General features: G+C 44.4%; 1 protein-coding gene and 1 long non-coding RNA gene across 2 annotated transcripts in view; one reads left to right on the forward strand and one right to left on the reverse strand.

Annotated features, from left to right (window-relative positions):
* KIF26B (kinesin family member 26B) overlaps positions 1-24,163 on the reverse strand; it is a 517,976-nt gene that overhangs the window by 391,952 nt on the left and 101,861 nt on the right. The gene's annotated exons all lie outside the window — the stretch shown is intronic.
* Positions 15,134-16,292, forward strand: LOC139176359 (uncharacterized). The gene is made up of 3 exons (XR_011560770.1): positions 15,134-15,319; positions 15,837-15,903; positions 15,989-16,292. It is a non-coding gene; the product is annotated as an uncharacterized lncRNA (long non-coding RNA).

Consider the following 24,163-nt stretch of genomic DNA (forward strand, 5'->3'; position numbering starts at 1 on the left):
TGGGAGTTACCCTGCTCCTTCAAAGATGTAAGATGAGGATTAATTGTTGGAAGGATCCTCATGTACAGTTAGTCTCTGATCCTTTGGTTCATTCCTTGAGAACAGAGTGAGAGGGAGGGGGAGGGGAAGGAAAGCTTACAGATCCTCTCTCTCTATGACCGAGACTGAAATGAAAGTCTGGGGACGGGGGGTTCCCAGCACAACTGTACTGCCTCACATTTCTATGGCTCCTTTCTCTGAGAAAACTAAACATTCTATGAACCTTACCATAGACTTCCCATTCACAGCCCCTCAGGATACAAAACAGGGCCACCATTATGGTCTATATTCCTTACAGGAAGAACTAAAAACAGTCTAACTGCCTTCCTTCTCCAGGGGAATCTGCCTGTGGGAAATCAGTTTTAACTTGCAAATTCAAATTTATAGTGATGCTCCTTCCAAAAAGACAGATCGGAATAACTAAATTCAATTTTAAGCATATTCCTAAGCAGAAAAATATAAAGAAAGAAATTTTCCTTCTTTATTGTCACACTTTGTTACCCCAAGAATCCCTTCACCACAAAGAGCCATCCGTCTGCTGTGAAGCTAAGTTCTGTTTGGGAAAGCCCCCCAGAGACACTCAGGCTCAGAGGAATCAGTAAGATTATCCAGACGACGTAGGCACGTGGTTCATCTGCAGCCAGAGCAAAGACCAGCCCTGACTCTACTTCTGCCGCCAACCCCTACTCACACAGCGCAGAGCTGGCTCAGAACATGGTCATCCTCAGCATCACCTCTCCCTCCAGCTGCCCACACTCAGGAAGCATCACCCAGACCATCAGGAACAAAAAAAAGACACAGCCCAAGCAGAAGGCAGCAAGAAAACAAGGTTTTTCTTAGCCCTGGGGACGGGATTAAGAAAGATTAAACAGACACACACAGGTAAGGTTTGAGTCCAAAGCCTGTCTAAATTACATTTCTTGGATTTTATTATATTATCTTTGTGGCACAGTTATTAAACATTAAAGGTAATAACTCCATTCTCCAAGTAACCTGATACTGAACGTGATTGATAAGCAGAAATCATGGGCTTTGAAGAAAACTCCAAATGTTGAAAATTCACGAGCACAAACAAGACAGGAGTGGCATTTGGGCCTTCTGGTGAATGAACTGCTGGCCAGAGGGGGACCATTAGTATTTCATTAGGCAGAAACTGGCTGGTTTACACATTGCTTCTGTGACCGCTACCCCCTGCCCCACCACCCCAGGACTGAACGGACCTGGAAGACACAAACTTGGTTTACTCCATCCATTGACAAAGGTCCATCAGCTACTCCCAGAGTAGCAAAGCTGGTAACACGGGGCTTAGAGACCCTCCCATGACAAGCTATGCCTGCTTTACCCTGAAAACCAGGTACCCTAAGGTAGCAAAGTTTTTTAAATGACCCCCAATAAAAAGGATAGGGAAAAAAAGGAGCAGCCTCTTGCACCCACTTAAGGCCTTATACAGCTACCCAGCCCCTCCAGGCAGAGCAGCCAGGGGAACAGCCCCCTACTGGCCCTTCCCAGTCCCCTCCCTTCCAATACCCACAGGCTAAGAAGTTCAGGAAAGGACAACTCTAAAAATGCATGTTAAATATGTCTTTGAACAAGCACTTAAGGACAAGGTTATCATAACTAGTGTGGATTAAGGTTAGTCCTGCTTTCTTCCCAAGCCCATGATGGTGGGGAAGGGAGTGGGTTTCAGAACCACTCTGGCACTCCTCTAATTTTCTATGCAGCCTAGGAAGAGTTTGTTTGTTTTTTTAATCTCTCCCCTGCTTAAAACCCTTCAACAGCTCCTCCTATCTCTTGGGAAAGAGCCTTCTAGGCCTGGGAGCCTGGGAGACCTTGCACGCTCTTCCCTGGACCCAGGGCCCCAATCATCCAGTCCCTCTCCCCTTCCCGGATCCTCCCCTGCCCTCTCTCCCGGGAAAGTGCTTCACATCACCTTCTCTGTCTGTAAGAGCCTCTGGGTCAGCCATCTCCAACTGTCCCTTTCAGTCTCATCTCAAACATCACTTCTCCAACAGGCCAGCTGTTATCTGTTCTCTTCAACTCCACATGTCTTTGTAACTAATTGCTCTTGTAACTTCTACTCACAGGACAAGAATTATGTTTCACCTGCACACTGCTGTGTGTAGAGTTGGACTATAAAGAAAGCTGAGCGCCAAAGAATTGATATTTTTGAACTGTGGTGTTGGAGAAGACTCTTGAGAGTCCCTTGGTGCAAGGAGATCCAACCAGTCCATCCTAAAGGAAATCACTCTTGAATATTCATTGGAAGGACTGACGCTGAAGCTGAAACTCCAATACTTTGGCCACCTGATGTGAAGAACTGACTCATTGGAAAAGACCCTAGTGCTGGGAAAGATTGAAGGCAGGAGAAGAAGGCGACGACAGAGGATGAGATGGTTGGATGGCATCACCAACTTAATGGATGTGAGTTTGAGCAAGCTCCGGGAGTTGGTGATAGACAGGGAAGCCTGGCGTGCCGCAGTCCATGGGGTCGAAGAGTTGGACACGACTGAGCGACTGGACTGAACACACTGCTGTATTCGCAGTATAGAGTCTGGCTTACACTAGGCACTCAGTGGGGCCCAACACATAGTCTGCCAATTGCCTAGGAGGACTTGGGCACTGACGGGGCAGCACATAGGCCTGAGTCCTTGTAAAAGTGGAGTGGAGCCACGGAAGACGGAAAATGATGACAAAAGCCACATGGAATGGAACCGAAGAGAAAAGTTTTCTTCTTTGAAAGATCTTCCCAGATTTTGGCTAAATCTAATACTTCTCAGATGTAATTCAAATATTTTATTTGTACATTTATTCTCTGCCAAGTGTGGTAGATTGCTTGCAAAAATGTCCTCAATTAGTCTCTTCCCTGTATCCCTGCCGTCCACAGTAAGACTTTGCAGCTCCCCCAGCCCCCATTAAAATGTGAAGTCTATTTCCCTTCCCTTTAAATCTAGACTGGCCTTGTAGTTTCTTTAGCCAATAAAATACAGCAGAGGTGGCACCATGCCGATTCTAAGCTCAGGCTTCTAGGGACCATACGGACTCCTGCTCACTCTCTTGGAACCCTGCCCAGTTGCCTCCTGAATGAGCCCAGGTTGGCATTTTGGAAGATAAAAGATCACAACCCCCAGCTGACCTGAAAGCTGATCACAGACACATGAGGGAGTCCAGCTAAAAGCAGAACTGCCCAGAATCACAGCTAGATAAATGATGGTCACTTTAAGTCCCTACGTTTTGGAGCAGTTGGTTGTGCAGCAGTAGGTAACTGACACACCAAAGAGCACCGGGGATGCAGAAATGACCGTGGTGCAGAAAAGTCCAGCACCTCGGCGAGACAGACGCCACTTCCATTCACTCATTTACTCAATACAGGTTTTATTGAGCACCTAAATGAATGCCAGGCTCTGTATTAAAGCTGGATATATAAGGGTAATAAGACACAGTCCCATAACCCAAATTAAATGAGAATATAGACAGACAATTCCAAAATAGAGTGTATTAGCACAGGGATAAGGAAACCTAGGGCTTCCCTCCTCTGCTCCCCACCCGCCACCATGGGTGGCTCAAGTAGTGAAGAATCCACTTGCAATGCAGGAGACTCAGGTTCTATCCCCGGGTGGGGAGGATCCCCTGGAGAAGGAAATGGCAACCTGCTGCTGTAGTCTTGCCTGGGAAATCCCCCATGGACAGAGGAGTCTGGCGGGCTACAGTCCATGGGGTGGCAAAAGAGTCCAACCCAACTTAGTGACTAAGCAACAACAAAGGAGACCTAACCGAGTTGGAAGTAGGATTGTGGGTAGAGAAGAGTGGTTTGGGGAGACTTCCTAGAGAAAAGGATATCTAAGCAGAGCCCTAAGGAATGAGCAAACTTAGCCAGGAAACGGAGAAGGCAATGGCACCCCACTCCAGTACTCTTGCTTGGAAAATCCCATGGACGGAGGAGCCTGGTAGGCTGCAGTCCATGGGGTCGCTAAGAGTCAGACACGACTAAGCGACTTCACTTTCACCTTTCACTTTCATGCACTGGAGAAGGAAATGGCAACCCACTCCGGTGTTCTTGCCTGGAGAATCCCAGGGACGGCGGAGCCTGGTGGGCTGCCGTCTATGGGGTCGCACAGAGTCGGACATGATTGAAGCGACTTAGCAGCAGCAGCCAGGAAAAGAAGACTGATACGTATATTTCCAATCCATACTACTTATTGTTGAAAGGAGGATAACGTGTATTGTGTTATTCCCATTACATCTCCTGATGCTATTCCACTCTTTACTGGTATTTTGAAAGAACTGAGAAAACTCAGAGATTAAACTCCCAACTCTCCTGCAAATAATTGGCAATTTGGAACCTATTACTCCGTAAAAAGAGTTTTAATTGAACACCCTCCCACCCTCCAAAAAGAAGAAAATTTTTCCAATAGATGGGAAATAAAAACATAGAGGCTCTAAATATTCAAGGAGAAGAAAAAGAACACTTTGAGACTGCAAAAACTCATTTGAGCCACAAACCCACAATTTAAGTTAGCAATTTTCACCCTTGATGTTGCATACCACTCCTGATTACACCAATTAATTAAAGTGGGTGCATCTGGTTCCTTCTAATTTTCTGCTATCAGGCATACAGCAGCTACTAATAAATGTTTATTAGATTATTTTTTCAAGTCCATATACTTGCTGAGTAGAAAATCACAATAATATTTGAAAGGGGTAATAGGGTTCTACAATGTCTGGATTCCTATAACTTGTTGGTAATTTTTTCAGTGATAGTCTTCTATTCAACAGACAGAAAATGTGCTCATATTCCACCCTATGAGCATATCTATGATTAAACCAAAATTCAATTTCATTGCACTTTACGAAGAAAGTTGTCTGACTTGATCAATCAGTTATGGTGAGGATTCCCAAATGACTGTCGCTTCAGAGAGAAACATTTTATTTCTGAGCAACTTTTAGCCACCAATTCCAACAACTTTCTTTTTTATGTAAATCACATATTAAAAAGCAGCACAAATCTCAGACATAATCAAATAAGATGGAGCCCATTGCATCAGCTGCCTGCATCTTATACAAGACAGGTACAAAAAAACAGTTGTGTTATTTGGACTGACTTTCCCCCTGTTGCTAAAACCCCCTCCTCTGAAGTAGCAACAGTAAACTAAACAAGTATTCAACTTTCAGGGATGTTACAAGTCTTTGGGCAAGAAATCAAGACCTTTTGGTTATTCTTATTGCTGTTAATTATAGAGAGGTTACAAGTGTTACTGCACAGATCTAGTTCTATGTGCTGTATGCTGCCGCTGCTGCTGCTGCTAAGTCGCTTCAGTCGTGTCCGACTCTGTGCGACCCCATAGACGGCAGCCCATATAGCTTTTCCTTATTGAAACACAGGAAACCAGACATATATTAGAATCAACTCTTTCAGATTTAGTCGATTCCGAACACCGTCATTCATCTTGTCATGCTCTCTCTTGGAGTCCTACTGGCCAACTGGTCCACCACCATCAGCCAAGACTTCAACTCCAATGGACACAATCCTCATTTTTATGGTACACATTCCTATGTTCTTTCTCCACATGAGTGCCACCTTTTCTGGGTAAATTTGCTCAATACTCTTTCATGCCAGCTATAATTTCTCCCTGAGATTATGTTCTGGAGGTATTGAGAACAGATTATTAAATTGGATGCTGTATTATCCACAATCCATTTATGCCATCCATTTTCCTGTCTTATGTTGGTTGCTAAGGAGATTAGTGTGAAATGGGGTCCCTGTCCTAAGGTGTTAATGATTTTATACTGCTCACTCTCTGCAGAAGTCATAATCTGCTGTGTGTGAAATCACATTTAGTTGCTGTGAAAATGATTACGATGCTTGGAATGGAACATTATAGCTTCAGGTGGGAGATAAGTAGTAAGAGCAGATGGACTCCTAGAAAATACAAAAGTTCTTCCCAGGAATAATGCTCAGTACTAAAAATGAGTGGGAGGAAGGGATGATGCAGTGAAAGAAAGAACTGGGGGACACAGAAATTAACTCTGTCAGTGGATTTTCTGTTTCCTTCTCTTACCATTCTTTTTATCTTTTTAAAAATCTATAATAGTATGATTGGAACTCTCACAAGATAAATTATCAAAATCCAGAAGCTGGTAGAAAAAAAAAAGATGGGGAGATGAAAAGGAACAGCTACTTTTCAACAAAATCCTAAATTACGATCAAAATCAGGAATTCATTCCTCTTCGATGGGCACGCATCAGTAAAGAGACAAGGCACTCAGAGATCCTCAGATTATAGGCTCTAACTAATAATGTGATCTCTGAAATGTGCTAAAAGTACCAGTCCACCAATAATCTCTTAATCAGCCTTAAAAATAGAACCAAATCTCAATAACTGGGGGGGAAAACACATTTGTATAGATTTTGAAAAACTAGAGAAATATGCAAACACCGTTCAATTTTAAAACAGATTCAGAAGACTGAAGACTGGGGTTCAATCCCTGGGTCAGGAAGATCCCCTGGAGAAGGAAATGGCTACCCACTACCCACTCCATTATTCTTGCCTGGATAATCTCACAGGCAGAGGAGCCTAGAGGTCTACAGTCCATGGGGTCACAAAGAGCTGGACACGACTGAGGGACTGAGCATGCACGCCCATTCTTCTTAACATGAAAATCGAATGACTTTAAGTAGTAGAAATTAATGTGTGTAAAATGATCCACATATGATTCCTCAAACATTTTTTTAAAATAAAGATTAAATGTAATAGTTAAAAATATATAGCAATCACCATAGAGGAAAAATATTTCCAGATTTGCAATGATTTTCCTGTTATATGTGATTAAAAAAAAAAAAAAAAAAAAAAAAAAAAACTTCTGAAAAGCTGTAAGAAAATAAAAAAATTTTAATTGAAATTTTACTTTGTTTTAATTTGACATGTTATTTTATCAGCATTTAAACTTTAATATAAGCAAGGTGATATAAACAATGAGTAAAAAGATAAGCTAGAGACTCAGAGAAAATACCAAGAAATGTTAAATGTTTTGAAAAAATTTGCTACTTAGGTTTACTTTGTATTGACTGCTTTAATAAAGTAAAGAATCTTTAATTTATGAATACCATCTAATTTATCTTTTTTATAAATATGCCAAATATCTAGATATGTTAAAAATGGGACAAATATATATCCCAGTAATTTTCTGCAGAATTATGATATGGTTCACCAGGGGCTTAAGGAGCAAAATCCAAAATATATGAGTCTGGGCTTTGTTTCCTGCCCATTCCAGCCTAAGAATCCCCAGGTAATGCGTAGGTATTCCTCAGACCAGGTGACACCCTCTGCCTGTGAGGAGTAAGTTAACTCCCGAGGCTGCCACGTGGATTCTCTTCTCAGGTGCCCTGCCCTCCGGAAGCAGTGAAGGGGGAGGAAGCAGTGGTCTGTTTGAGTTTCCTTCTGCCGATTTTCTTTTTTTTTTTAATTTTAGGAAATATTCAATCTGGAATATCCCACCTGAGAGAGCTCAGGGATAAAAATGAACACACCCGAGTGATAAATTCTACCCTCAAAAGATGTAAACTTCGGAGAATAAAACTTAATGAGTGCAGATCCACACACACTAACATGAAGAAGGGTGCTATCCCTGGTGAACTGAATTAGTGTCCCAAATTCTTTACGTGTATCTACTGTGTGATTCTGCAGTTGCTTCTACTGAAGGCAGAGTATATTTCCTACTCCACTAGAGGCCATATGAATTGCTCTGGCCAGTGGAATGTGGCCAGAGCGTGCAACCTTAAGAGGCATGACATCTTTTGCCCAGCAGTTGTGCCCTTCTGCCCCTGCCATGAGAAGCAAATGCTCTCCTGCTCCATGAGGGACGAGAGCCACAGGGAGCTGACTGCACCCAGGGCTCCCCTGGGTACCAGGCTGAGCCGAGCCCAGCTGGATCAATAGAGACCCTAGCCAACTTCCCCGGCACAGGAGCAAGAACAAATGGCCATTATTTTAAGCCACTAAGTTCTGTGGTAGCTTCTCAGTGTAGTAGCATCCCAACAACAGACAGCCAGTATCTGTTTTCCTGTTCTATTGCTGTATGTATGCTGCTGAGTGCCTGTGCTCCATGCTTTGCCCAGTCGTGTTTGACTCTTTGGGACCCTTGGGACTGAGTAGCCTGCCAGGCTCCTCTGTCCATGGGATTTTTCAGGCAAGAATATTGGAGTGGTTGCCATTTCCTCCTCCAGGGGATCTTCCCAACCCAGGGATCAAACCTGAGTCTTCTGTGTCTCCTGCATAGCAGGAAGATTTTTTTTTTTTTTTTTTTTTTTTTACTGCTGAGCCATCAGGGAAGCCCCAAAGAGACAGTGAGTCTCCATTTTATAGGGAAAAATACAGAAAGACAAGTTAACTAACAGCTCAGGTACGTGGCACCACTGGAGCTGGCCCTCCTAGCCCAGGTACACAGGCGCCCTGCACAAACCCCTGTTCCTTGGAGAAAGAAACAGAGTTTAAGAAGGCACTGCAAGCAGAGTGTCGCAGTTGGAGGCAGAAGCAGGTGGAGTTCTCTTACAGGGAGCTCTCATCACCCATTTTCATCTCCATCTTCCCCACGAACAGATTAAGTCATATTAAGCATGCTATTTTCCACAGTGGACTTCTGGAGAGGAAAAGAAATCTCTGATTCAGGAAAGGAATTGCTAATACCAAACAGAGAAAGCAAGGACCTGCCCTTATGTCAGGGCTATTGATGGAGGCCTGAAATTCTGAATACAAAGTAATGAAATAAAGGAGCTCTGAAAATGATAAGTGATGTAAAATAAAAAGTATACTTAATGATGTCCATGACTTGAAAAGAGGACACTTTAGCAGCAAAATCAGTGCAAAGAAATGAACACTCAACAGGACCAGATGATAATGTATGAAATGAGTCCTGCTGACTGATCCACAAGGAAGAGGATGCTGAGGACACAGCGTGAACAATGCAGGTAAATTGTTCTCAAATGTATGCATAGCAGAGAGTCTGAAGTGTGATTTCTATGGCAGTACTTGGGGAAAATTACGGCACTCTAATGTAGGTACGCTTTTCCCTTTTGTTATCACTCCACCTTCCTTTTCCCCTAACCCTTTTAAAACCATTTTCCTGCCTGCCTGCTTTTCCCCACCCTCAGTATTTAATGATTTCTCCCCACCCCCTCAATGGACATGAGTTTGAGCAAGTTCCAGGAGATGGTAAAGGGCAGCAAAGTCTGGCATGCTGCAGTCTATGGGGTCTCAAAGAATTGAACACGACTGAGTGCCTGAACAACAACCCCACCTCCTTCCAACTTTCTACCCTCTGCACTTTGACACAGGCCATCAGTAAGCAGGAGACATCAGCCTTGCATGGGAACACTTGCAGGCTATTGGTCATGACAGGAGGATGGGGGGACAGTCACTCCATGGGATTTTATCTGAAGCACTGGGGGCTCATCAGGAGACTCTGCATCAAGCACTCCCTCCACCTCTGGATCATGGGCTCCCTGGGGCTGTAGGATACAGCACCTTAAAGGGTCTTGCCTGGAAAAGGGTCGAGAAAGGCATTTGAAGAGAAAGGAGAGAGAGGGTGCAACCTGGAGAGATTTCATTCTTTTTCTTTTATTTTCTTAAGTGGTAGAGAGTACCTCCCCACACCAAACAAAATCTAAAAACAGCTCCTCTAAGACAGAGTTGCTTTGGCTCAAGAGGCCAGGAATCTGGAGCCCACAGATTCCACAAAGGCTCCGCCTTTGCTGGCACACTCCTACAACACAGCCCCTAGGGTGCCCCTTGGATCCCCGGGCCCTGAGGAATGCAGTCAGACACCACTGAACAGGAGGCCCCACCAAACAGCCACGCAGACAACAGCCACAGACAGGCTGCCCCATGTGGAGCAATGAGGCTAGACTGCCGACGTCTGAAACCATCCTCCCCACCCCAAGCTTTGCTTTCCACAGTAAGAGACCCAAACTCACTTCCCACATTGTATTAGATTCCTAGGGTGACCATAACAAATCACCACTTACTTGTTGGCTTAAAACATGTGCATTCTTTCACAGTGGTGGGGTCCAGAGGTCTGAAAGCAAGGTGTTGGATCCCTCTGAGGACTCCAAACAAGACGGTCCCGTGCCTCTCTTCTACTGCTGGTGGCTGTTGACAATCCTGGGTGTTCGGTAACTTCCAGACACATCACTCCAGTCTCTGCCTTCATCTCCACATGGCCTTCTCCCTGTCTCTATGCATTTCCTTTTCTGTCTCTTGTAAAGAACACTCATCATTGACTGCATCTAGGGCCCACATTGATACACGATGATCTTAAGATTCTTACCTTAATTACGTCTGCAAAGACCCTTATTCCCAATAAGGTCACCTGAGGCTCCAGGGGACAGATGTTTGTTGGCAGGTCACTGTTCAACCCTACAGATAGACACACAGCTATGGCTCACGTGTACCAGGTGTGCAAGGCAGGTGTTGACTGGGCGACTGATAGTCTCAGTTTGCTCAGAATTCTCCCAGTTTTAGGGCTTCCCAGGTAGCGCTAGTGGTAAAGAACCCACCTGACAATGCAGGATGCATAAGAGACGTGGGTTTGACCCCTGGGTTGGGAAGATTTCCTGGAGAAGAAATGGCAACCCACTCCAGTATTCTTGCTTGGAGAACCCCATGAATGGAGGAGCCTGGTGGGCTATAGTCCATGGGGTCGCACAGAGTCAGACACAGCTAAAGTGACTGAGTACTCCCAGTTTTAGCACTGAAAGCCCTGTGTCCCAGGCAAACTCTCAGTCCCAGGCAAACTCTCAGTCCCAGGCAAACCAGATGCTTGGTCACTCTAGTGTTAACTCTGACACAAACAGACTTACAAACATGGTGTTTACAAAAGAGTTAAAAATTCAGAGGCTGGAGGACTAGGAAATACCCGGACAGAAGGCCCGGACCAGTTCAGGGGTCAGATCAAATCCTCCTGGGCTCTGACTTCTGTGTGCTGACTTCCACACCTCAACTCAAACAGTGGTCCCAGCAGGGCACTGGAAACATGGCTTCATGGATGGCCCACATTATGAAATAGGAGGAGCACGCAAAGGAACATGCTCTCATCCCCTCTCACTGGGCTGAAGTTCTGCCTTTACTGTCACTCTTTAAGAATCTTCACAATGGCGAGGATGAGCTTTCAAATCTTTGTTAAGCAACAATAAAGCTTAGATATAAGAAAGGCCCTCCAATACGGAGACAACCAGCATAAATCCCCAACTCTCCTGAACTCATTCTTGAAGTTCCCTAAAAATTTCCAAGTCACGAATACTTCTCACTCTGAAACACTTAAGTGATCAAACTATGTACTCTTACCTGAAAGCCTCAATTTAAGAACTCCTCGGAATTTGTCAAGTTCTTGGAATTTGAAACTCACTTGGAATTACTGCCTCTTTATCACTTTTTCCCCATTTCCATGATACTTAAAAGCCACCAGCAGTATCTGTTCTTTGTTGTTATTTAGTCACTAAGTTGTGTCAAACTCTTTTGTGACCCCATGAACTACAATCCTCCAGGTTCCTCTGTCCATGGGATTTCCCAGGCAAGAATGCTGGAGGGGGTTGCTATTTCCTTCCCCAGGGGATCTTTCCTACCCAGGAATTGAACTCTTGTCTCCTGCATTGGCAGGCAGATTCTTAACCGCCTGAGCCATCATGGTAGATGAGCACACCAATCACATATGCACAAGTTTACAGGTAACTACAGTTGAGATTTCTTGAACAAGCCAATCTAAGAAAGGAGATTTCAAAAAGTAAATTTCTCTCAGAGACTGTTGCATAGAGAGAGGGTCGCAAGGATGTACCTTGACCCCATCCATACACCAGCCCTCTACTCTCCAGTGCTCTTTCCAATGCCCAGGCTGTAACTTTCAAGAAGCATTAAAGGCACCCCGTGATAAAGAAGCAACACATGCTCCCAGAGAATGAACTTTTTGTGGCGATGATTTTTTTCATACAAAATCATTTCTGTTAATAATGACAGTGCTTTTAATTTTTTAAAGAACAATATTTTGAAACCAGATGGCATGAGACCCAAGACCAGTAATTTCCATTAAATAAAACTTTAACAGGACACAGGGAAAGGATTACAATGAATCCAGTTTCTCTACCGGCCCTGAAATTTAAAAAGATGCAGTCACATGGGGCAAGGAACATGCATATTTGACACTAACACATTTGTTAGATTATTGAAAAAGACACTAATCAGAATTAGCGAGCATCCACTACATGCAATGCAGCGCTTTGCCTACATTTGCACATCTAAGAATGTTGGTGACCAAAGAAGAAAGGAAAAGAAAAGAAAACAAAAAAACAAAACTGGAACCTAGTATCTGTTTAAAGCTGTGGTCAAGAGCTGAGAGAGCTCCCCTGGAAACTCAGCTGGTAAAGAATCTGCCTGCAGTGCAGGAGACCCCAGTTTGATTCCTGGGTCAGGAAGATCCCCTGTTGAAGGGATAGGCTACCTACTCCAGTATCCTTGGGCTTCCCTGGTGGCTCAGACAGTAAAGAATACACCTGCAATGTGGGAGACCTGGGTTCGATCCCTGGGATGGAAAGATCCCCTGGAGGAGCACATGGCAACCCACGCCTGTCTTCTTGCCTGGAGAATCCCCATGGACAGAGGAGCCTGCTGGGCTTCAGCCCATAGGGATGCAGTCAGAAATGACTGAGAGAATAAGCACAGCAAGAGCTGAGAGCTCTCTAGAGATAGACACCATAATATAAACACCAGGCACTGCTGTTTTATAACACAAGGATATAATGAAATACATCTTGAAGAGAGAAACAATGCACTATTGTGTCTGGCAAAGTTTGGGCCAAATCTTAGTATTGCATATGTTTGTATTTAGAGAAATAAATCTGCCTTAACAATTCTTTAATCAGTGGCACAATAACGTAGAAGCTGCCATCTGTGAAATTAATCATCTAAATACTGGAAAAAAACTGATGATGATCCCGAGGGAAAAGCCTCAGCATAAGAAAGCTAGGCAGACGCACACAGACCATGGCTACAAGATGACAAAAGAACTAGTCAGCTCATTCAAGCCGGCCAACCAGTTATTTAGCGTCGTGACATCTGCTAACTAACTGTGCTTCTCCTTCTTCCAGATGAATGTTTTGGTATCACCCAGACATCAAATGACCAATGCTTGACTCTAGAAAGACAGTCCTCCACCACAATTACAATTTTTTAAGGAAATGGGTCTTACAAGTCACCTCTCTCCCAAAGGGTCTGGGAAATCTGTGGCTCCCGGACCAAACAGCCCGAGCTCCTGAGGGCAGGGTGGGGATGAAATCAGCAGCAGGGTCTGCCTCTCAGCTTCCTGTCCCCAGTCCTATCCCAGAGACCAGTGTGTGCTAAGGACTCAAGCAGCGTTTGTGAGGTGTATCGGCAAGCCTCTCTGCAAAGGCCCCCATGTATACTCTGAGAGCCGTTCGCTCACTAGAGCGTGTCAGTTCATCACTCATGCCTCTGATGTGCCTGGAGAGCAAGGAGGGAGCACTAAAATGCCAGAACCCAGCCAGAGCTGAGGCAGCGAGTGTGACGGAGGCGGAACTTCAGATACACGCATTTGCACCTTCTCTCAGAAGCAACTGGAGACATGACCCGATCATAAAGAAATGCAATGGATCAGGGAAATGCACAGGTCAGAAGTGTGAGCATATGCCAGAGGGCACAGGCTAAATCCACACATCACTACTAAGGTGGGATCCCCCTGCCATCACAATTCTCCTCCCATCCTCGGGCTACAGAAGTAGACGCTAGTTAGTCTGAAGCAGGACTTCTTTTATTAATTTATTTATTTGGCTGTGCCAGGTCTTAGTTTCAGCATGAGGGATCTTCAATATTCATTGCAGCATGCAGGATCTCTAGCTGCGGCATGTGGGATCTAATTCCCTGATCAGGGATGGAACCTGGGTCCCCCTGCATTGGGAACGTGGAGTCTTAATCACTGGACTACCAGGGAAGTCCCTGAGACAGACTTTTGAAGTCCTCTTATTGCCCAAAGAATTCCATGGACAGAGGAGCCTGGTGGGCTGCAGTCCATGGGGTCACAAAGAGTTGGATGTGACTGAGTGACTAACTTTCATTTTCACTTTATCGTGACACTCCCCTCTGCTGCCCACCATGAAATGCTGACCAGAAGTAAAAGATGACAATAATATTAATAAGAAGAACAATGAATACTTAAACAGTTTTTATTTTGTGAGAGGTATGGTTCTGAATACTGTCACACACATATACATGAACTCACGGGGTGAAGCTCTCTGACTAAATCCTAAACACTGGCTGAGATATCTGTTGTGGGTGGTACATGTGTACATGAAATGAACATCTGTCTTCCATCCTTCTAAAAACTCCCCTGTGCCTCCAGAGTAAGACTCTTGAGAGGCCCCTTTAGGAAACCATCCCCTCACTGGAGACTCTACCTGGAAAAGAAATGAAAAACTGAAGCACAGACAGATGTCTCTTAAGTCAACAAGAAGAGGGACTTCCCCAGGGGTCCAGACGTTAAGACTCTGCCTTCCAGTACAGAGGATATGGGTTCAATCCCTGGTTGGAGAACTAAGATCTCACAAGCCTTGCAGTGTGGCCAGAAAAAAAAAAAAAAAGTCAACAGGGACATAAAATGTATTCAGAGCAAAATTATAACAAGTAATCAAACTCGGCAGCCATTGGTCTTCTCTTCAGTTGGTTGCTTTGGGAGGTGGTGGTCTCCTGGACGCCTTACAATATTGGTCCCAGTGCATTTAGGTGTGTAATTACAAGGAGGAAAGAAAGGCTCTCCAAGGATAAACACACAGACGGGACCAAGCTGTCTGCCAGCATGGAAGCAGCAGTAATAACGTGCTCCACCTTGAGTATTTCATGCCCCAGTTCAGACAGGATATTTGAAAAATGCCAGCCACACTTAGCAGTAACTAAAACAACACAAGGCAAGGTGCTGCGGAGAGAGACGGTTCTAATCTTAGGTCCAGGGATGACTGATAGCCCCCCTAGTTTCAGCTTCTGCACACTAAGAACCATCAGGAAATTCAAGGGTTAACCGCTCAGACTGTGCCGTTAGTCAATCAGCCATCGCTGAGCATCTGTAGCTGTTCACGGCCCGGGTGAGGTGCCACGGAGGATACAAGGCAGGAGCGCAGCAGACAAGATGGCTGCCGAGCCAAAACGCTAACGGCAAAGATGCTGCACCTGAAGGCCATTCATTAAGCGACGTGCACCGCTGGTCAGGAACCCGGGTCTGTGTTTGCTCAGGTGAGCACGTACCCCACCCGGGCCCAGCACAAACGCCAGCGTGACATTCACACTCGGCGGAAGGTAACAGACGGGCGAGAAGCGCTTCCGTCTTCCTGCCATTCAAGCGAAGGACGCTGCACCAGGCCGTGTGATGGGCACCCAAGACCCGAGCTTCGAACGCTGTTAATCCTCTGTTGCTGTTTAGTCGCTAAGTCGTGTAAAACTCTTTTGCGACCCTGTGGATTGTAGCCCACCAAGCTCCTCTGTCCATAGGATTCTCCAGGCAAGAATATTGGAGTGGGTTGCATTTCCTCCTCCAGGGAAGCTTCCCAATCCAAGGATCAAGCCTGAGTCTCTTGCATTGCGGGTGGATTCTTTACCGATGGCCCACCAGGGAAGCACCTGTTAATCCTATAGTCCTCACTGGAAGCCTCATATTAAAAATATTATATTTATAAAGCATCAAAAGATTCTTATTTGACATTCTTTCCAGGCCTCTAGGGAGAGTCCAACATTCTTATTTCCTTTTTTACAGGTACCCAAACCCCAGAGAAGTTAAGCAGCTGCCTTGAACCACACAGCAAGTTGGGAGAAACAATGAGGTAACTTCCAAGCCCCCTAAACGGCCCTTACCCAGAGTCCACATTGCTTTACCATACAGACCTGAATGACATTTCTTCATGACAGAAAGGACCAAGGTTGCTCACACTTACAGAGCAGTGAGCATGGCTTCCTGATTCCTGGAGGCCCATCTCCTGAATTGCACGGAAACTCAGCAAGGGGCAGGCAAACAGTCCACCGGGAGTCCAACTCCATCAATACTTTATTCCACCTTCCTGCCTCCCCTGCCTCCACTCCACTGAAAAAGGAAGTCTGTCTCTTCACCTCCAGAGAAGAAATAAACAGCATCCCATCACGCCATGCCATACCCCAGCAGTACCCACTTCAATAAACGCCATAGAGAAGATTCATCCTTCTTAAGCAGATCTTTTTCCAGTTATTATCAATACCCCAAATGGTTTGTTAACATTATGAAAGGTTAGTTTTCAGGTTTCTAGGAAGTGACATTTGCATTTGGTGGTCAGGTACATTGGAAAGAATCTGCCTGTAATTTGGGAGACCCGGGTTCAATCCCTGGGTCAGGAAGATCCCCTGGAGAAAGGAATGGTAACCCACTCCAGGATTCTTGCCTGGAGAATTCCATGGACAGAGAAGCCTGGTGGGCTACAGTCCACGGGGTCACAAAGAGTTGGACACAACTGAGTGACCCACACTTTCACAATCAAAGCCCAGGGCATTCTTGCCCCATCCTGCAGTCTCCATGTATTCGCTTCCTGGACCTTATTCTCCAGAATCCAGACACCTAATCTGATGAGGGTGTTTAAGTTTATGGGAACTGACCCTAACATCCCTGCCCAGCAACACCTGTACATCCCAGTGGCCAAGCCCCAGTCTTTTTCCAGCTAGGAGAGACGCAGCAGAGCCCAGCGGGGCTGGGGAGGGAAGGCGGGGGCAGGTATGTGTGGTCTTTTCTAAGCCTCCAGTCCCAACACTGGGTGGCAGCAATCAGGGCTGTGCTCCAAACTGGACACAAAAACAGACCTAAGCTGGGAAAGATTTTAAGAAATCATCCAGTCCAACAGTGCCTCTTCTTTTCAGTGATAAGCAGAGTGAGACTCAGGACAGAGCTTAAAGTTTAAATATCTCCTGATCCATTACTGTTTCTATCACCTAACACACACTCTAGCCTACCTGCTGCCCCCACAGAGGAGGTGGCTTGTTGTTGTTTAGTCGCTAAGTCATGTCTGACTTTTTGCAACCCCAAGGACTATAGCCTGCCAGGCCCCTGTGTTTAGGGGATTTCCCAGGCAAGAATACTGCTTCCCAGGCAAGAACACTGGAGTGGGTCACTCCAGTATTCCTCATACAGGGGATCTTCCCGACCCAAGGATTGAACCTGTGTCTCCTGCACTGGCAGGCGGATTCTTTACCACTGAGCCACCAGGGAAGCCCCAAGGGGGCAGCTTGGGTTTGGCAATTGAAGGACTCTTGCAAAAGTCTGATTCACACAAATCTGTGGCATAAAATGAGGGGTGCCTGTGGTTTCAACACAACCTCACTTTTACCTTCTATGCCAGCGGGCACATCAACATGCCAAGCACTAAAGTGGGTTCACTCATTGCAGGAGAATGTAGCAGAGAGGGTTGGGGAACCTCCCAGAAGTATAGTGAGTCAGCAAGCACCATGGTGGCCTCTGCCTCAGCCCCTGTCCCCCCAGCTCCCCCTACCGGGGCCACTGGCTCTGATGTCATGCTGCCCTCCCCCCGCCCCACCCCGCCTTGCTGCTGGAGCCGCTTTACACTGTTATCCTTGGCAAACACCAGGGTATTGTTACCCACGGCCCCGGGTCAGACGCTGTGAGAAGACACTTGGAATGAGACACCACAGCGCCACATAGAGCAGGTGGAATCTGGAAAGGAGCCAGCTGCTAATCACAGTGAGACCAACTTTCATTTCAGTCTCCCTCTGCTTTACGGCTCCCGTTTGTTTACCTGCTCACGTCTGCAGGTTAGCCAGGAATGAGCTTTGATCCTGCTCCAAGCCCAGCATCACTGTTTGCCCGTGGCAGTGAGCAAAGGAAATGTGGCGAGCAAGGTGGGTCGGGAGTGCGCCCCCGCTTCAGTCCCAGGGGATCCCGAGACTCCTCCTCGTGCACTTTGGCACCTGAAGTTTGAGTTTCGCTTGGCCCACGTGGCCTAGTGTGTTTTTATCTTCATGTGTTGGTCCTGCCTTCTAGGACTCCAGCCTCCTAGAAGAGGGGACGCTAGCACCTACTGCATAGCACAGGGAACTCAGTGCTTGGTGTGACCTAAATGGAAAGGAAACCCAAAAAAGAGGGGATACATGTATACATATAACTGAGTCACTTCGCTGTACAGTAGAAACTAACACAACATTGTAAATCAACCACACTCCAATAAAAAATTTTTAAAAGATGGGGTGATGACAGTGCTGAGGAAATGACAATGAAAACAGCACAGAACAGCAGCCACACCAAGGGAGGGCCCCAGGGCTCCAAGTCTGGGCGGCTCCCAACTCACCTCCAGAGAATCAAGCACGACAACCCTCTGACCAACAGCCTTGATCACAAACCTGGAGTCAGTCCTGTGCCACCTGAGACCCTGCCACATGATGCTTCCAGCCCTGGGCCAGGCCTTTCAGATGATGGGCCCCTGACGAGCCACTCAACCAGGACAAGAATTTGGGGGCAAAGAAAAGAAAGTTCACAAATCTCTTCACATTAGTTGAGAGGTGAGCAGAAAATAGTGTTTCAGAGACTCACCCATGTACTGGCCGGATGTGGGGGATATAACCTGTGAGGCCACACATGACCTAAAAACCAGCAGCATCACCAAACACTCCTCGGGTGCAAGAGGCTGGGAAGTGCTGGTGAGGAACGACTACTACAGCTGCCCAGAGGTGGCCTGGGCCTGCACAGTGAGACTGCTGGGCCGGGTGAAGCTGACAGTGTCTTCTGAATTTAAGGCTGACACCGGCCTCGTAGTGTCATGACAATGCATGTGTCAGTTTCATGTTTGTGGTTAACAGATGTCACACAGCATATTCATGGAGCCAGATTACATAAAGGCAAATCGGGGTTTTATGTCAAATCCCCAAACGTCAGTAATATTCCTGGCCTATAGCATTGTGATTTAAGGGTTCAAATTTTGTCATAAATTAGTTGGCCATCAGAGGAGGAGGGATCTTAGATTTTACAGATTAGAAAACTGAGACTTTGAGAGGTCAAACAGCTTGTTCAAGGTCATACAACTGGGTCATACACCCAGGTCCAGTGGACTTTCCAGCACAGTCAAGAGGAGGAGGAAAGGGTTTAAGCAACAGGGGATCAAGAGAAAACAAAACCAAACAAAATAAAATATGCAGAGAAAACTGTCTTTGGATGACTTTAAGTGACTCATCTAATGCTTTACGCCTCTCTGTTTCTACTTCACAAAGAAACATTTCAACCATTGGCTAACTCTGAGTACCATAAAGAAATGGGTTATGCAACACCAAAGAAGCACCATGACTAACAATTTAGAAACTGCTACTCTGGAGGAGAAAAAGAGAGAAGAAAACATCAGAGGTACCATTTTATAAAAAAGGAAAAAGGAATTTTTCCATGCCCCTAGATTTTTAAAAAATGTTAATTTAAAAGAAAAAGGTTAGATTTTTACATATGCAGATCATTCTACATAGCCTTAAAGAATTATGTTGTAAACTAACCAGGACAAGAATGTTTCAAAAGAAGCCAAATTGTTCTTCATAAGAAGGCGTGGCAGTACCGTCTTGTGTGCTCTTGGTACAGCATGAAAGACCACTCAGCTCACCTGTGGGCTGCTGCTGCTGCTGCTGCTAAGTTGCTTCAGTCGTGTCCGACTCTGTGCGACCCCATAGATGGCAGCCCACTAGGCTCCTCTTTGGCAGTGGGCTGCAAAATGTGCATCAAACAGAAAACTCTCACAAGACATGGCTTATAAAGCGCTTTTCGGAAAGAATACGTGATTATCAGCCAGGGCTCTTTAAAAGGAGAACTTACAAGCCTGACCATATTTCTGATTTCAACCTAAATGGGTTACACACAGCTCCAATAAGGAACCCTGGTGTGAGTTTTCAGAGACTTCTTCTCTGAAAGACACTGGTTTCAGCAGTTCTGGACGCTTAACTGATTTTGAAGGTATGGAAAAAATTTTTTTAGACATCTAAAAACGGGAGGAGTGTTTTCTTTTTGTTAAGAAATGTAATTGCTATATTGTAAAAGCCAAGCACTGGAAGGGTCCAGCAGTTGCAACCTGACACGGGCTTCGCAGAAACCCAGGGGAGGGCAGCTGTCTTTGTAGCTCCGTGTGCCCCTCTCTGAGAATGCACTCTCAGCAGCGGTGCTGGCCCCACGTGTGGCCTCAAGAATAGCTCCGTGAGCCGCAACTACTGAGCCCATACATCGCAACTGCTGAAGCCCACGCACCCCCGAGCCTGTGCTCCACAACAAGAGGAGCCACGGCAATGAGAAGCCCACACACCACACTACACAGTAGCCCCTACTAGCCACAACTAGAGGAAGCCCATGTGGCAACGAAGACCCAGCACAGCCAAAAATGAATAAATAATTTTTTTTTAAAAAAGAACAGTTCTATGAAAAATTACTAAACTGAAATCAATAAAAGGGGGGGAAATGTCCTCCCCAGGTTACTCTTCCCCCAGAACTAAGAACCCGCCACCTGTATATGTACTTATGGAAATCTCTATGAAGTGTCTTTCAACAAAAATTGCCCAGGCCTAGAAATCTGAGCTCATCAGTTCAGGCAGGATGTGTTTTAAAGATAAGTCATCATTTAAAAAGAATGTGCTATTTTTCCTTTCACAAAAAGGAAACTGACTCCCTCCCTTTGTTAATTTTCGTAGAATTACCATTACCCTCTCTCTGTAAAGCATGAAGAAATTCTAGCTTTTTGCTCTGGAAAGTTCCAATACCTGGTTAATTCTGAGTGCAATGTCTAACAGAAATTATTGTGTGTCTACTATATGCCAAGCATTGTAGTTATGCTACTTTATGTATGCTACCTATATAATCTTAAGAAATTCTAGAAATAAAGTTAACCATAAAAAAAACAACTGCTAAAGTAAATGCTTTAAAAGTCACCTTCTTGATGAATATTTAGTGACATGGGAAATGCCCATAATATTAAAGGAAAAAAGTAGGACTTAAAATTCCATATACAATATAATCAAAAAATTTTTAATCTGTATACAATTTAAGAATAAGTAGAAAAACTGAACAGTCTTATAATCATTTTTAAAAATTAAATGAGTAGTTAAAATTGACACAATCCCAATGTCAAAACAGTTTTATAGGCAAAGTCTACCAAATTTTATCAATCCAATCTTATAGCAAACTCTTCCAGAGAAGAGAAAAAAAAAGGAACCATTCCCACAACTCATTCAACAAAGCCACTATAACTTTGAAACCAAACCATATAAGGACAGGACAAGGAAAGAAAATTATAGGCCACATTCACTCATGAACACAGATGTGAAACCCTTAAACAAAATTTTAGCACATCAAATCCAGCAAAATAATTTTTAAAATAATAATGATGATAACCAAAGCATCTTTAGCACCAATACTATAAGAATAGCTGAACATTAGAAAATATCTTAAAGTTGCTCTCCCATTAAATATTGAGAATAAAAATTATAATCACCTCAACAGATGTAGAAAGCCACTTTATAAATTCAATTCTCATTCACAAAAGTTTAAAAATATTAGCAAACTGGAACAAAAGCTTCCTTACCTTGGAAAAGGATATCGACCCACACCACACAGCAAGTATCATGGTTAATGGTTGAATGTGAGATGCAGTTCTTTAAAAACTTTAGAACAAGGATGCTATCACTACCCCCATTCAACATGATACTACAGAACCTAATAACTAGAAGATATGACAAGAAAAATCAATAAGAGCCACAAAGAAAAGATGGTCAAAACTATAGGCAATATGATTATCTACACAGAGAATTCAAGAGAATCCACGAAGTTTTAGGCTGAATAAGAGTTTAGCCAATTTGCTGCATATTTCATTAATATGTAAAATATATTAGAGAAACAGGTAAGGAACTACCTTTATGAATGAGGTAGGCAAGGATATATTTTTAGGTACAACATTAAAATTATAAAGCATTGAAGAAGAAATAGATACTACTGCTTTATGATGAAAGACAATATAAACATAAGTTAGGGGAAGATATTTGAAATGAATATAATTAGTATAGCATACCTGAGACTAGTGTCCTTAGAAAGGACTCTTTTAAAACTGGCCCTTGCTTGGCCTCTGGAAACCTGGATTTCAGGAAGTTTCCCATCATTTCCAGAACTGTTATGAGTGGCTCCCTGCCCAACCTGTTTGTTCACACACTGTGGTTTAGGCTGAATATCAGCTTTCCCTCTGGGAGTCTGGAATTCTGCATGGGCTTGCCAGAGGGTGCCTCTCCAAACAGCACCTCCAGAAAACCTTGGGCATGGAGTCTCTAATAAGCTTCCCTGTACAGTTCATATTAATTGCCACAATTTGTTACTAGAGGAAGTAAGTGCATCCCTGTGACTCCACAGGAATGGATTCCCAGAAGCTTGTGCTTAGTTTCCTCTGAACTTCACCTTATGCTCCTTCTCACTTTGATAGTTTTGCTTTGTATCCTTTCGCTGTAATAATCTTTGCTGTAAGACTTTGTCCTGAGCTCTCTGAGTTCCTGGTTATTGTGTCACAGGGGATCCTGGACACAATAACCATCAAAGACATACACTGAAACCTCCTAAAATTCAGCTGTACCAATGGATGTGAAAAAGATGAGCAATACTATGAGAAAAATAGACAAAAGAAATGAACAGGCTATTTTTAGAAGAGAGAAGTCCCGTGGCTAATAAAACTAGAAAAGATAGCAACCTCACCAGGAATCAGGGAAATGCAAGTTAAAATCACAAAACACCCTTTCACACTCATTCACTGTAGACAAATGTCTTTGGAGAACAGTCTAGCGACATCTGGTAAAGCTGAAGTTGTGTGCACCCTGTGAGCCTGCAAATTATGTGAGCAACATATATGTGAAATACTAACACACATGCATGTATATTAAGCTTTGCTTGTAATAGTGAAAAGCTGGAAGCAACCTCAGTGTCCATCAAAAGAGGAATGGCTAAGTAAACTATGGTGTAGTCATTCATTAGAAAGTTAAACAGTTAAAGAAACTAAATCAGTAGATAAATCCTGAAGCTATCATGGATTGAAATAGTAAGTTCTCAAAGGATATGTAGAGTATGTTACCATTATGAATGACTTTAAAATACACGAAACATACAGCAAGCTCTGTTACTATACAGTACTCCACATAGAAAGCTAAGGAATTATCCATGAAAGCACAGATGAGGCTAATTTCCATTATCTCTAGGGAAGAAAACAGGGCAATAAAAGGGGGAGCCTTTGACAATGTTTTATTACACTAAAAATGCATGAATCCGCCTTGCAATGCGGGGTCAGGGAACTAGGATTCCACATGCCTTTGGGCAGCGGGGGCCAGGAGCTCCAACTACTGAACCCATGGGCTCCAGAGTCTGTGTGCCACAACTAGAGAGTCCCGGCACTGCAACAAAAGTTCCCACATGATGCAACAAAGATCCCACCTGCTGCAACTAAGACCCAACGCACCCAAACAAATAAATAAAAGAGAGAGAGAGAATATAGCAACATGTAATGGTAACATTAAAAAATGCTTCTGAAGCAAATATGGCAATGCTAAATATGGATGAAAGCTCCATGGATCATATAATAGCATTTCCTATAGACTCAAACCAGTCAATCCTAAAGAAAATCAACTCTGAATATTCACTGGAAGGATTGATGCTAAAGCTGAAGCTCCAATACTTTGGCCACCTGATGTGAAGAGCCGATTCATTAGAAAAGATCCTGATGCTGGGAAAGACTGAAGGCAGGAGGAGAAGGGGATGACAGAGGATGAGATGGTTGGATGGCATCACCGACTCAATGGACATGAGTCTGAGCAAACTCCAGGAGATGGTGAAGGACAGGGAGGCCTGGCGTGCTGCAGTCCATGGAGTTGCAAAGAGTCAGACATCAATTAGTGACTGAACAACAACAATAGAATTAAATATTTGAACATTTCTCAACCTTTTTAAAAAAATGGTAAATAGGGACTTCCCTGGCGGTCCAGTGGTTAAGAATCTGCCTTGTAATGTGGGGGACATAGTTTTGATCCCTGGTGGAGGGACTAAGATCCCACATGCCTTGGGGC

The sequence above is a fragment of the Bos indicus genome, chromosome 16 (genome assembly GCF_029378745.1).
Source record: "Bos indicus isolate NIAB-ARS_2022 breed Sahiwal x Tharparkar chromosome 16, NIAB-ARS_B.indTharparkar_mat_pri_1.0, whole genome shotgun sequence".
Lineage (NCBI taxonomy): Eukaryota > Metazoa > Chordata > Mammalia > Artiodactyla > Bovidae > Bos > Bos indicus.